This window comes from Spinacia oleracea, chromosome 2 (genome assembly GCF_020520425.1).
Source record: "Spinacia oleracea cultivar Varoflay chromosome 2, BTI_SOV_V1, whole genome shotgun sequence".
In the NCBI taxonomy this organism is placed as follows: Eukaryota; Viridiplantae; Streptophyta; class Magnoliopsida; order Caryophyllales; family Amaranthaceae; genus Spinacia; species Spinacia oleracea.
In genome coordinates this window covers 58,975,562-58,990,266 of record NC_079488.1, presented here as the reverse complement: position 1 = coordinate 58,990,266, position 14,705 = coordinate 58,975,562, and positions in this window count along the sequence as shown.

Sequence of the window (14,705 nt, the reverse complement as noted above, 5' to 3'; positions counted from 1 at the left end):
ATGTGCTTAATATTTCACTCTATTAACTGTGCATATTTTGTTGAATTAAATGTCCATATTTCTTTTACTCAATAATTATGTTCATGTTTTTGGACCAAAATGTGCTTCATTCCGTTTTCAGAAAATCGAAATTTTTATTCAATTTGAAAAAAAGAATGGTGCACATTTACTTAAAATTATATGCATATATAGTTCCAATTATATGCATGTACAGTTTAAAAAATATGCACAAAAGAGGTTCTCACCATAAGAGTAGTTCTCACCCTAAGACGGTTCTCACAGGAACCTCACCCTATATATATATATATATATATGCGACGCGCTTCTTTTTACCCGCTTTACTACTTCACTTTATTGTTGTACCCTCTCTTTGATTCGTGCTTGGCCCAAGCTCAATAGTTGCTGATGTAGAAAAGTGTGTATGCGCTTGTGGAAACACCCTTAGTAAGGTGAATTTTCATAACTCAACTCAATTTCCCATTTCAATGGGTCCCCTTCTTTCCAGCGGGGGAAGAAAGAGAGAATCTTTCACTACAGCCCAAACTCGGATCGGAATGGAAGCTTTTTCTAAATTCAATAATAAGACATTGAGCCGTAGGACAGTAGAAATCTTAGAAGCTTGCCTGGCTTAGTAGCTTTTGACGCATTCCCTCAACATCTTTCTTCATTTTCTATATGATTAAGGCATGCAAGTCTTACTATGTTTTAAGTAAGAGAGGTAGTTGACTCCCTAAAGCTCGAAGTTGAGCTTAAGAGATCGGAGCGATGTTTTTGGATCGATTTGAGCTGATTTCTTAATGGTATAAATAAACTGAAGTCATCAATGCATATTCTCTCCATCCACTTTATCCTATCCAACGCCATATTTTTCTCAATCCCAAGAAGGCTCATATCTTGCTCAATCACCTTCCTCCAAATTTCCTTATGTCTTCCCCTACCCCTTGCAATTTTATCACTTTGCCACCCTTCTAGCCTCCTAACTGGGGCATTACTTGATCTTCTGCTTACATGCCCAAACCATCTTAAATGATTTTCCATCATCTTAAACTCAATTGGTGCAACCCTGTCAAATGTTATCACTCGGGGGCTCGTGAGACTCTCGCAAAACAGGTCACATACACCATGGCTTGTGTGACGCACTCCGTCTAATACTTTGACCATCGTCTTATTCCAAGACTCAGTCAAAGTGGGGGCTAACTGTAGACACCTACTTTTGTCCCCATTCCCGAAAGGGAAAGGTTCGATGATGAAAGCATAAATCTCCACTTGACAACGCATCTCCTATAAAATAAACGAATCTCAATTCCCCTTTTCATTTCACCCGAAACCTGATATTTATAGAAAACTGCTATTTATGGAAACCTGCTAAAAATAGTAACTGTCGTAAAAGGTAGCTTCTAAAAGTGGCAAGTCATAAAAGATAGAAACCTGTCAGAATTAGGTGTTGCACTCCAATATAAATCCTAAATGAGATAGAAAACTGCGAGAACCCTATTCCTAATATGATTCGGAAATAAGAGTTACGTATTAATTAAAATCCTAACGAGCCTAGAGTTCGTAACGGGCCCAGACGCATCCCGTCGCAAGGTTAATACGCACTAAAAGACTCGATTAAATATCAAACTCTACGGATTTCAAGAATCCGAATCTGACTAAGAAAACAACCCAGACCCTATTTTCAACGCCTTCTCTGGGCGCCGAAATCTTCGGCGCCCAGGCCTGGGCGCTGAAAATACCTGGGTACGTGTTTTTTCCTAATTCTTTGTGGATTAGAACTCTGCAATTCTATCTTTCCAAGAACTCTTCCCTATAAATAGACCCCTAAATTCGACGTGAAAAGAACACACACAGCACACAATTCATATTATGAGTATTGACTCCAACCCTTAGCCTAAGCCTCACGCTGCGAAATTGTTCACGCGTTCTATCGCAATCGATCCATAAATCGAACAGAACGTATCCTGTCCCATAATTGAGATTCGTTAAATAAAAAGGAGAAATAGCAAAGTCAAAGTGGTTAGTTTTCTGAGAACCGTGACGCACCTCTCAAGGGTGCGTCGTAATGTGCCCCTTCTCGATGATTTAATTGCTTTCCTCGCCCTTTTTTATGGACTGTTAAACTAACTAAATCTGATTGTTCTATCACGCCTAACAAATATAATATTTTTGGGAAATCGGATTATCATGCTAGGTCCCTTAATGCTACTTAAATCAGATAATCACGATCGAATTAGTATTATATGTTGCATATTGCTAAAATTAACTCAGATTAGTTTAATAGTTAACGCATGTCCCTTCAATTATTTATGCTGAGCTAGTAAGGATATCCTGCCTCTGGAGTTATCGACGAGCGAAGTACTCCTCTCGGTAGTTACAGTCCCCCCGAACCCTCAATCTCTACCTTACGGGTGTATGTTGAGAGATCCCCACACCAGGGATCACAAGGGAACCTACGGCCGTCGTGGTCAAGCATAATTGCACTCCCTTTATGTCACGATAACCGGGTTTTGTCAGTTTTTCTCATTGTCGTTAAAAACTGAATGGCGACTCCTATATTACTAGTCAATTGGGTGTAAACTCACAGGAAATCCAATTACACTTGATTGAATAAAAAGAATCGTCACACCCACGAGGGACGAGGTCACGCATTAGCCTCGTGCTTTTTCGACCCCCTCACAGTGGCGACTCCGCTGGGGATAGTGAAGGAAATACTCGTGCTTGTAGGTAATCAAAATAATCGAAGGGTGAAACGATCCTACCCCGCGTTTATTTCCCCATCAAGTTGGGACGACCTGAAAATCAGCATATTAATGTGAACGGGCAGAACCGCATAACGAATCTCGGCTCCCTCGGGAGTTGGGACTATGGATACCTTTTTCCGCCAATAGGGGGGTGCATACGCCGCGCATGTTGCCCACTCGGTACTTGTGCAGGTAGTACACCTATCCCGAACCCAATCGCTCGCTCATTAGGTCCCTCTCGCCTGCATGCCCCCTTGGCTTGCACTTGCGGGTTGGCCTCTTGAGCGAAATTCGTCTGTTGAAGACACTACCTCGACCGGGGCATGTGTTGGATCTACGATAGAAGCGGTACCAAGCAAGGCGCAAATAAACTACCCATAGAAGCCTATCATAAACTACGTGGCATATTTAATTTTCAAATCCATGTTTGTAATGTAGTTATGTGTAGCGAAATATGTGATTGTGTGCGACAAACTATCCTAGAAAGCCAACGACCTTAAAAATTGCCCAAACATTCATAGACTAATTTGCCAAAGAGTTATACCGAAACACGTGTTCCGCAAACCCGAATGATCGCCACAAAAATGAGCGACGCTCGGGATGGCCTGTAACGAATCCCACAAACGCTGCCACGCGTAAAGGACGTTATTAGGCAAGCACGCAAATCGAAGTCGCATAAACAGAAGACAGAAAACGAGAACCAGCCAGGGACGCATTTTCAACGCCCGTGGCTGGGCGCCAGAAATTCTCACGCCCCTCGCTGGGCGCTGAAGTTGCTGCTTGGCCTTCTGGTCAGGCGCAGCAGCCTCGGTGCCCGCGCGAAAGGAAAATACGTAGCGCAAAAAATGTTCATAAAAAGAATTGCTACGAGGGCGTAAGAAAAGCACTCGATTTCAAAAGCGACTCGCGAAAAAATTAATAACTCTTTGTGTCGTTGTTAGGCCTCCTACGACGACAATGCTCGGCACCAAAACCGAACATGCTAATGACTATGAATGTAACACGGGCAAGTGTTTCGAAAATCCAAAAGAATGACCAAAATAAAAAAAACCCAAAAGGTGTACTGACAAAAGGAAAAGTGAAAAACCAATTTAGAGAGTCGAAGTCTAGACTAAGTAATGCTTGAAACTTTGGGAACCTAAACTTTAGCTTATCTCATGCCTAGGACTGGTCCTGCCACTTGGTGCCGATCAGGGAATCAACGGTTAGTGCGTCTCGAAGATACACCGCCAACGTCAAGTTTAGTGACTCCAAGCTCCGTCCGTCATCCCTCATTTCAAGGATCTCCGCTTCCCCAACCTCGATTCGCACCTTTAAACATGTCCATCGAAGATTTGCGAGACCAGATGGTCCAAATGACCCAACTTATGGGCCAATTGAAAATGGAAAATGAAGCTTTAGCGGCTGCGCAAGCCAAAAACGACCTCGATAACGAGAAGAGGATTGAAAAAATGGTCCTGCAGCAAACCATGGGGAGCAAATACTTCTCCCTCGATCTTGAACCTTTTCCTGGCAAACTACCAGAAAAGTTCAGTTCATCTGACTTACCAAAGTTCAAAGCCACGGACAACCCCCGTGATCATCTCCTGAGCTTTGTGAATGCCATGAACTTGAAAGGCGTGGACAAATCCATGTATTTACCTGCCTTTCCTTTGTCCTTGTAACCGGTGCCGCTCAAATGGTACTATCACCAGGACCCTAAGCTCTTCCCCACTTGGGAAGACTTTGTCAATGTCTTCATCAAGCAATACTCGTCGAACATGGATTTCCAAGTCACCATGCGCGAGCTGGAAATTCTCTTCCAAAAGAAAAATGAGGGTTTCACGACCTACTTTGCTAGATGGAGGGACCAGGCGGCCCAGCTAATCAATAGGCCTCCCGAAACAGATTTGGTCCAAAAATTCATTGACAACCTGGACCCGGCTTACAGACAACACCTTAGGTACCTGGGACTTGACACTTTCAAAAGAGTTTATGATGTGGGAATAAAAATCGAGGACGACCTCGCCAAAACAGTACAAAGCAAAGCCACATATAAAAACAACACCTACAATCGGGGTAACACATCCCAAGCCCAAGAAGTCCATGCTGTAGAAGAGACTCCCGCCCGAAGAAGCCCTGGAAGATGGGTCCGAGATCAAAAGTTTGCCCCACTCGAGTCGACTTTGGTACAAGCCTTTGAAAGACTAACCAATCAAGGAAAGTTGAGACCTATAGGCCCCACCCGTGACCCTCCTGTCAAAAGAAAATATTGGGTCGAAGGTACTTACTGCAAATTCCATCAAGGAATTGGGCATGACACTGAAAACTGCTGGAATCTAAAACATACGATCCAGGACATGATAGAGGATGAAGTGATACCTCTCCCTAATGTTGGCAAACCCAACAACAACAAGAGCCCATTCGGCTCTTGTCACATCTCTCTCGACCAACCAGAGAATTTCGACCCCACGGTGTATATTACACCTCAAGGTGCACCACTCGCTGTGGTCCCTATGGATAGAATCGAGAGAGAAGTGTGTGGTGTGTGGAATGATGATGCTGAAGATATTTACCTATCTCAAGTGTCGGGCCAGGACCTCTTCACTGAAACTTGGCCCGGGTATGCTCTCATTGACACCACCCCTCAGGAGCCCGAGGTCGACAACCTCACCCGATCCGAAAGAATATACCAACCGGATATTCACCCACCTCCTATGGACGACATCCCGGTTAGGCAAACTCCTGAGAATGGACGGCACGCCACCGTCGCAGAAGTCATTGAAAATCCTCTCCTGAAACAACTGAAAAGAACCAAGGCCGAGATTACCATCTGGGATCTCATGTGCACTTCAAAGGAACATCGTGAAAAGCTTATTCGCTCACTTGACCTCATCTCAGTACCTACAGATATCACACCTGACTCATTGGTTAGCCATGTCACGAGAGATGCCGGAGAAAAGCCATAGTTTTCACTGATAAAGACTTACCCAAAGAGGGGGGTGCTCACAATAAAGCCCTTTACCTAGTGGTTGGATGCAAAGGACAAAACATCCCCCTAGCGCTCGTAGATAATGGTTCGGCGGTTAATGTCTGCCCATTGCGAACCGCCCATTGCTTGGGGCTAGGAAACGATGACTTCCAAACCTCCACGCAAGGGGTACGAGCTTATGATAACTCCCGAAGGCCTGTATTGGGAAAAATCAACCTTACCATACAAACCGGGCCTGTGGCACGCACCACGGAGTTTCAAATAATCGACATCAAGCCCACTTTCAACCTCCTCTTGGGGCGACCTTGGCTCCATGACTTAGGAGGTGTGGCTTCTACCTTGCACCAAATGGTTAAACTTAACCATAACGGGGTAATACTAGAAATCCGCGCCCCTCCTCTCAACGTCAGTTGCACTATGGTTGGAACGGCCGAAACTGCAGACGGCCTTTACGGGTTTCAAATGGAAGAAACAATCCAGTTCATTGAAGACTATGATCCAGCATTCCTAGACCCGCATGCATCCCGAGTCATCCCTAGAATGCTGTTAGCTCAAGGTTATTTCCCAGGAACCCCATTGGGCATAAGGAAGAAGGAATACACATTCCATCCTTTTCCCGACAAATCTACTCCCTTTGGCTTAGGCTATGAACCAACGGAGGAAGATATTGCTGACCGCCTGTCTAGGCTATGCCTTAACAAAGCCAAACAAACCACCCTCCTTCCCCCGTATCAAAGGACCCTTAACGGGATGTTCGTTCGGGAAGGAGAAGAACACCCATGCTGTGATTTCCCTGAACCCTTCGTTCAGGATGGCTTGCTAAAACCCGGATTTGAAATTTTCCATGACTGCCACACCTTGGATGAGGCACCCCACCTCACCAAGACTAAAACAGCTGAAATATTGGACAACCAGGCTCTATGGACATTGTTTAACGAATCGAGGCCTATGGAGAACGAGACTGTGATGACTACCCTAGCTTTACAAGATGAAGGTTTCGATCCAACCCGGTTAATCTCTCCTGCATCAACACTAGAAGAGGTCGAGAACGGATGGGTGAAGACATATCAGTGGGTCAATGCAAAAGGAATGGAATTCAAGATGAGTACCGGTGAAGGACCGAAGTTTTATGAGACTAAACCCCAGGCTTGAGCCATATAGAGCACCATTAGTAAAAAAGCGCCTAGTAGTTCTTTAGATTGATAAAAAAAATAGAGACTTTAGATGGTCCTAAGGCCCCTTAGAATATGGGTCAGTTTTATTTCAGTGTGTTTTCCTTACTTTCCGAATCAATAAAGGCGTAATATTCCTCCTAAAAAGTTTTATTCTAACACTAAATAAACACCAAATGTACTTGCAAAATACAAAAATAAATAGGCGGCCCACTCCAGGCCCAACAAACAAAGCCCACTCGATTTTGAAATAGTGCCATGGGAACCAATTCCCGAAACCCACAAAATAAACCACACTATCCCATTCATATCCCCAAAAAACCTAAAAAGCCCAACCAGTGTCATCATAAGAGTCAATCCATGCAACCCAGAATCAAAGGAAATAAAAATCCAAAACAATGCAAATGTTACCAAAAAAAAAAAAGATTCATAAAACATAGATTCCATCATACCCTTCACTAACAACACGCACTTCAACCCACCTCAAAAGCCTACACAAAGATCTTCATATCTTCCACACCCTAACTCCATTTTCAAAACTGTTTCGAGTCACGAATAAAAAAAATTAATCCGGACAAAAATGCATCACGCTAACAGTAAAAAAGCCTCCAAAATAGCCTCAAAACTGACTTTAAATACGAGCAAAAATCAAGGCACAAAAAAGAAATAAATGCAAGAACATGTGAAGCAAAGCGTCAAAAATTGACCGCCCAAGTCATTTTCAGCGCCCCGGGCTGGACGCCGAAATTTCTGACGCCCCAGCCTGGGCGTTGAAACTCTCTGCCTTCCAAAAGTTTTCTTTTCGAAAGTGCTCGTCATTTTATCCGCACACAACGGAAAAATAACGAACACTTGGGGGGTACAGTACGTATCCAAATAGGTTTACCAAGAATATAGCTATACAAATTAATCGAATTTTACGCGACCTATGGCAAAAAAAAAGAGAACGGCAGATGAAAATAATGATAATACTTCACTCATTTGACCGATTAAGTAATATGTTTCCACCTCAGGGCATATCTACCGAAATCCGGCATACTAGAACTTATTCTAAAGCTAGGACTACGCGCGACCTGATTCTGACAAGATACGTAGGCAATCCTTACCAAGGATTCGGTCCAATAAAAAAAACAAATATTCTTTGTGCAAAAAGTGTTAGATATATAAAAACATAAAAAAGAGGAGAAACAAAATAAATGAAAATGAAAAAATAAAAATACGCCTTTATTGAGAAATAATAAAAAGGAAAACAAAGTGCTAAGAATAAAAACAAACACAACTGAAATAAATAGAGGGCACCTACACCCTAGCAAGAACTACAGTACTCTAGTTCTTCCGGATCATCAAATAAAGTCTTGTAGAGGGCAATGTTCGCAGGATCCACCCCCACAGTCTTCTGCGCTGCCCCAATGTCAATCTCCATAAGAACCGGCTCCTGGACACTAACTTCCAAAGATGTCAAGGCTTCAGAAACATTCTCAGTTATAGCCCGCTCAGCCTCGAGGGCACAGGCAATGGTGGGAGAAGGATTATTATCATCAACTAGACTAGCCACTGTTTCTACAGGCGGCTGAGCCTTCCTAACCCATACATTGTTCCGGCAACGATCTCCGCGAGAGCTTGCATTACTTTTAACAACAGCAGGCCCCTTCATGTTAGGCATCTTTTTAGGCCTGAAACCGGAACGGGGAGGAACTTCCTTTCGCTTTCGATCAGGACGAGATTTCACAGTCTTAATACTATAAGTACGAGATTTGGCAGAATCAGGATCCTCATACTTAACACGAATACGAGGTATCAAAAGCTCAGCCGGCTCCCCATTTCGAGCCTCGGCCCTCACATCTTTATCATCGGAGCTCGTCCACAACTTGTAATTTTCATAAAGACCCACAAAGGCAAGCAAGGGCACGACACGGCCCAACGCGGGAGACCATCATAATACTTAGCCCACGCTAGGACCCGTGTTTGTGAAAAGGCCGCTACCTTAGGTGGTACCGTATCAGAAAAGGGGATAGTCTGCCTTAAACCATATTGACGCATGACTCGGTAAGGGAAAATATAAATGGGACGAGATAGCCCCAACAAAGAAACATAAACTGATACATCAGAACCCCCTGTCATAGTAGTCAAACCCCACCATGGTACCACCCACTTAATAGAACAAATGCCATAAGTAAAAAAGGAGGTCCATTCGGCCTCGTCCTGGCCTTGGTGCAAGTACTTTCGGTTACCCAAAGCTATAGGGCGATAATGTTTAGGATCGGCAGGAGCTTCCAAAAGTCTAAGCTGTTCCGCAAGCCAAATCTGCGAAAACAGGTACAATCGAATCAAAGGAATGAAAAAATAATAAAAAAAAGGTCCCTGGGGCGCAGTTTCAACGCCCAGGACCAGGCGCCGAAAACTCCAGCGCCCAGCCCTGGGCGCTGAAACTCAGCCCCAGGCAAAAGAAATATATGCAAAGTGGCGTATGCGTGCGCAAAGAAGAAAATTGATTACCTGCAGTAATAGGGGGCTTCCTTAAAATGTTCAGATTTGGCATCCTTCTTCAGCTCATCCGCACTCAGCAAAGTCTCGGCAACAACCAACGGCATGATAGAATAGCAACTTTCCATCTAGCTAATCAAGGGGATCAACCTTATGTCACCGAACTCACCATTGTTATTCGACAGCAAATAATGATTCAACAAGCAAAATACAAGGGCTCGGATATTCATTTTCTGTTCGGTCATATTTTTACTGGGCCTAAAGTGATGTTTTACAAGTTTTGCCAAGTTAACCTTATCATCTACAACAATTTCAGCAAACATGTTATCATCTAGTCCTAGGAAAGCCCTTATGGTTGTTTTACCCTCTTCAATAGTGCCAGGGGTAACAGGAGTAGCATTAGTAGGATAACCAAGGATAGCAGCAAATGTTAGGTTATGATACATATGACAATTCATAAATCATGCGGAAAAACCATAAAGCCAGGAAAACATATTATTTACACATAATCATTTAGCATAGTTTAGATGCATACTCTTTGTTGCGTGCCTTCCCTAGCTGCGCCCGAACCGATCAAGAACAAGTCTTTAGGACTCCAAGTGTCGTCCCTCCATAGATAGTCCACAGCACGTCCGGATCCGCCTTAAGATTGACCAACTAGAATCGCCCTTAAGGTGCTACTTATTTTCGGCTAAATGGGCAAGAGTTATGGCTGATTTTTGTGCTTAAAAATCCTAGCTTTGAATACTTGAAAACTTGTGTATAAATAATGACCCTAGGCCCTTATTTATAGAGGTATGGAAAAGGAATTGGAATCCTATTAGGATAATAATTTATTTAATTAGAATCCTGCTAGGACTCTATTTAAATAAACTTTATCTAATAGGTTTAGGATTTAATCTTTTATCGAATCCCGATAGCTTTAGGATTCGCACACGAGCATCGCACGAGCACCGTACACCCGCGCAGGCCTTGCGGCCCACGCTGAGCGCACAGCGCTCGGCCCATGCTACTGTCCGCGCGCGCCCATGGCTTCGGCTGGGCCTGGCTTGCGCTGGGCCTGGTCGAAGCTTTGGCGTGTGTTGGTGATGCGTGTGGCTTGCTAGGCGATGGCCTGGCTTCGTGCTGGGCCTTCGTCTAGCGAGCCTCGTCCGATGCTAATTCGTACGATACGCTTTCGATTAAATTCCCGATTCCGGAATTTATTTCCGATACGAACAATATTTAATATTTCCGATTCCGGAATTAATTTCCGTTTCGAACAAATATTTAATATTTCCGTTTCCGGAATTATTTTCCGAATCCGATAATATTTCCGATTCTGACAATATTTCCGTTTCCGGATATATTTCTGATTCCGGCAATATTTCCATTTCCGATAATATTTTCCGATACGTACCATGTTTCCGTTTCCGGCAAAATCTAAGACTTGGATAATATTTATATTTCCGATACGATCCATATTTCCGTTTCCGGCAATATCATCGTTTCCGGAGTATTCATTTCTTGCCTGTGACGATCTCAGCTCCCACTGAAACCAAGATCCGTCGATTCCGAATATCCATAGATGGAGTATTTAATGCCATTAAATACTTGATCCGTTTACGTACTATTTGTGTGACCCTACGGGTTCAGTCAAGAGTAAGCTGTGGATTAATATCATTAATTCCACTTGAACTGAAGCGGCCTCTAGCTAGGCATTCAGCTCACTTGATCTCACTGAATTATTAACTTGTTAATTAATACTGAACCGCATTTATTAGACTTAACATTGAATGCATACTTGGACCAAGGGCATTATTTCCTTCAGTCTCCCACTTGTCCTTAGGGACAAGTGTGCATTTCCTAATTCCTTTGTCGCTCGATGCTTGCTCTTGAACATAAGGTAAGAGTTGTCATCCTTATTATGTCCAGAGGTGTTCCTCAGTTTCAGAGTTCAACTGATCAAATAAACAGATAATCATAGCCTATGATTCATCCGAGCACGGCCATGCATTTCACAGTTTCTAACTCTCCGAGTGGCCTTGTACAACTTTTAAGCATCTCATCCCGATTTATGGGAGGACAATCCCAATCTTGCGATCTTGAGATTAGACTTCGTTTGATAGGTGATTACCTGAGCGTTGCCTTTATAGCCTCCTTTTACGGTGCGACGGTTGGTCAACGTCAAAGCAACCAGTTCTCAAACAAGTAATCTCAAATCACTCAGGTATTGAGGATTTAGTGTCTAATAATTTTAATGAAATTTACTTATGACAGATTTTCATCTCTAACAGTAAAGTTTCATAGGTCTTGTCCGATACTAGTCTTCCCAAAGTAAGTATCTATGCAAATGATTATGACATTGCCATGTCCACATAGTTCAAGAAACAGAACTACTAGTCATCTTGCATTCTAGTCGTCTAACATTTTCTATGCGTCCAATTTTATAGAAAACTCCGACTAGGGACCATTTTCAACCTTTGACATTCAAGTTCACTTGATAGACATTTCTTAGTCACAGGACTGGTCCTGACAGTCTATCTTGAATATATCGTCAAATTGAAGGGACTCATCATTTAATACTAAACCAAGATTAAATGGAATATGAAAATCCATTTCATATATGATAAATGTTCAACCCCAATGTTTTACAACCATGGGCCTCAAACCCATCTTTAAAACAGTTCATGTAATTCAAAGCTATGCTTGATTTCCAGTGCCACAATGTGAGTGTTGTTTCTCACTTGTTGCATGGGTTTAGTTATCATGCTTTGCCAATCTTAATATCCTTTTCATCGAATGTTCTTCAAGATAGATGATAAGATCTTTTGAGTATGTTTATTTTGTGATCTAGTCTTTCTTGCTACAATAGTGGTTCTACGTATTTTGCAATGAAGAACTATTAAGTCAACAGACATGTGATCTACCCAAGTTCAATCAAGAACTCTTTAACATAAACAACCCTGTTTTATTGCTTCTTAGGCAATAAGTACTTTTACTTCAACTTTATACGTTGCTAGTGATGCTTTGTTTGGAATTACTTATCCAAGCAGTTCAAAGATATGTGGAATACTTTCCAGCTGTATCTTAGAACATAGAAATTAATATTTTAATATCCCACGCCACAACTCATGGTTTCCAATCCATGTTGCCATTTCAAAACACGATGCTCTATAGCTCGTCCTTATCAATGGTTAACTCCAAAGGGTCTTGCTTGATCATTTGCCAGTGTTTATGCGTGTAGCATCAATATTTAGCATATCTTTATTTCCTTGAATCAAGAACTATTCCTATGTACCTTTTCAAGTACCATAAGTATTCTTGATCTCAATCTAGTTGATCTTCACTTAGATCAATAGAGATTGGTATATGTTCGTCATGCCTAACGTCATACGATACGTTTTTGGCGATCCTCATATTATATCATACATGATAAATTCTTTTGCAGAATAATTCCCAATTGAATTCTATTCATGTAACTTTAGCTCATTCAATTTCAGCAGATACTGAATCCAGCTAAATTCTTTGACATATAATATAGGTTTAAGAATCTCATTTAGACTCTTTGATGTTTAACTTAGTAAATGCTTATACATAGTTCAAACATCCTTTACTTAGATTTATTCATATGGGTCGAATATCTCCAATGGAGTCTTTCGTGTTTGATTTAGTAAATTCCATTACTTAATCCAAAACAATAATATAAGATCTTTGTAAATAGATCTTAATACCCAGTATGTACTAAGTTCCGCCATGGTCCATCATTGATGAATAATCTCAAATCTAAGTCATTAGCATTTGAATGTTATTTCTCAATAGAGAGATATGTGTGTGATACACATAGGACCAATTAATTTTTTATGTACTCCCACTAAATTTCTTATATATCTATAAGAATCATGTATATTTTATGAAACTAAAATGCTTATTAGCTTCACTAAAATACAGTTCCAATTCCCAATTGCTTGCTTAAATCTGTACTTAGATTTCATAAGTTAGCTTTCTTTTTCAAGCATTTATTTGGATCCACAAATCCTATGACATACCATGTACATAGTTTATTCCAACATTTGATTGAGGAATACGTTTTGTCATCCAATTGCTATATGTACCAATATGCAATCATTGCTTGAATATAGACTTGAGCATTACGATTATGCATGAGGTTTCAACACAATCCACACCGTGAATTTGCTTGTAACTTTTAGCAACTAATCTAGCTTTGTGTGTGAACACAATTCAATGTTTGATGGTTTTTATCCTTTAAAACAAACTTGCAACCAATAGGTGTGAAACTATTCTTGCAAATCAACAAAATTTCAATTTTGTCATCAAAACATTGAGTATGTTTTATGGCCTCTAACCATTTAAAACATTTGAGTCTATATATGGCCTCTAACCATTTTAGGGAATCTGGGTTTCGTCATAGCTTTCTTACAGGTCACAAACTCATTAATCTACATGATAATAGTTTGAGTGCAAGTTGTAGGTTTCTTCACTATCTAATAGAAGAATTGCATAGTTTTAGTGATTTGAACTCTATGCCTACTTGGGTATAGAACATCAAACAATAGAATATCAATAGCCACTTGAAAGTCCTTTGAATATTCTGTTCTCCTTGAAGCACTTGTAAAGTCTTCTAAGAGATGTCTATTCTTTAAAAGCCACTTCTAAAGTCCTTAAAGAATACGTGTTCGGATTTTCTAAAGAGCTTCGAAAAGCTTCCAGATTGTCCGTTTATATTTGTTGTTCGCCTCGAAGACTTTCGAGGTCTATTTTCTCCCACTTGTCATTTTGGAAACGAATCTCCAAAAGGACATTATTTCGAGCAAACAAACATTATGTTCTCAAAAATTTGTGGTAGAAACAATACCCTTGTGTCTCATTTGAATAAATCACAATGAAACATATATCTAGACTTGGGCCTTAGTTATTAGTTGAATAACAAACACTAAGCTCCCACTGAGTTTAGCAACTCTTTACATATATATAATTGAAAAGATATCCTGAAATTACTTTTCAATAGCTTTGACGAATTTGGTTTAGTTTGGTGGTAGTTGAGCATTTTGTTTTAGAAATTATAGGAAAAGTCTTTATGATTCATCATTGATTGAATCAAGTACTAATTGACTTTGATCATTCCAACGTAGATATGCCATATCTTATGGAGCTAGATTGTGAAATTACAACACACAATCATTGATGATCATATTTGGTCTCAAGTAATCATCAACATGATCTAACCTAGATCTTTTATGATTTCTTGCCAAGAGGATTTAATACTTCTGAATCTTTGAACTAGCCAAACAGATTCAACTTATATCACATTTGAGTAAATAAACCTATATTCACTCA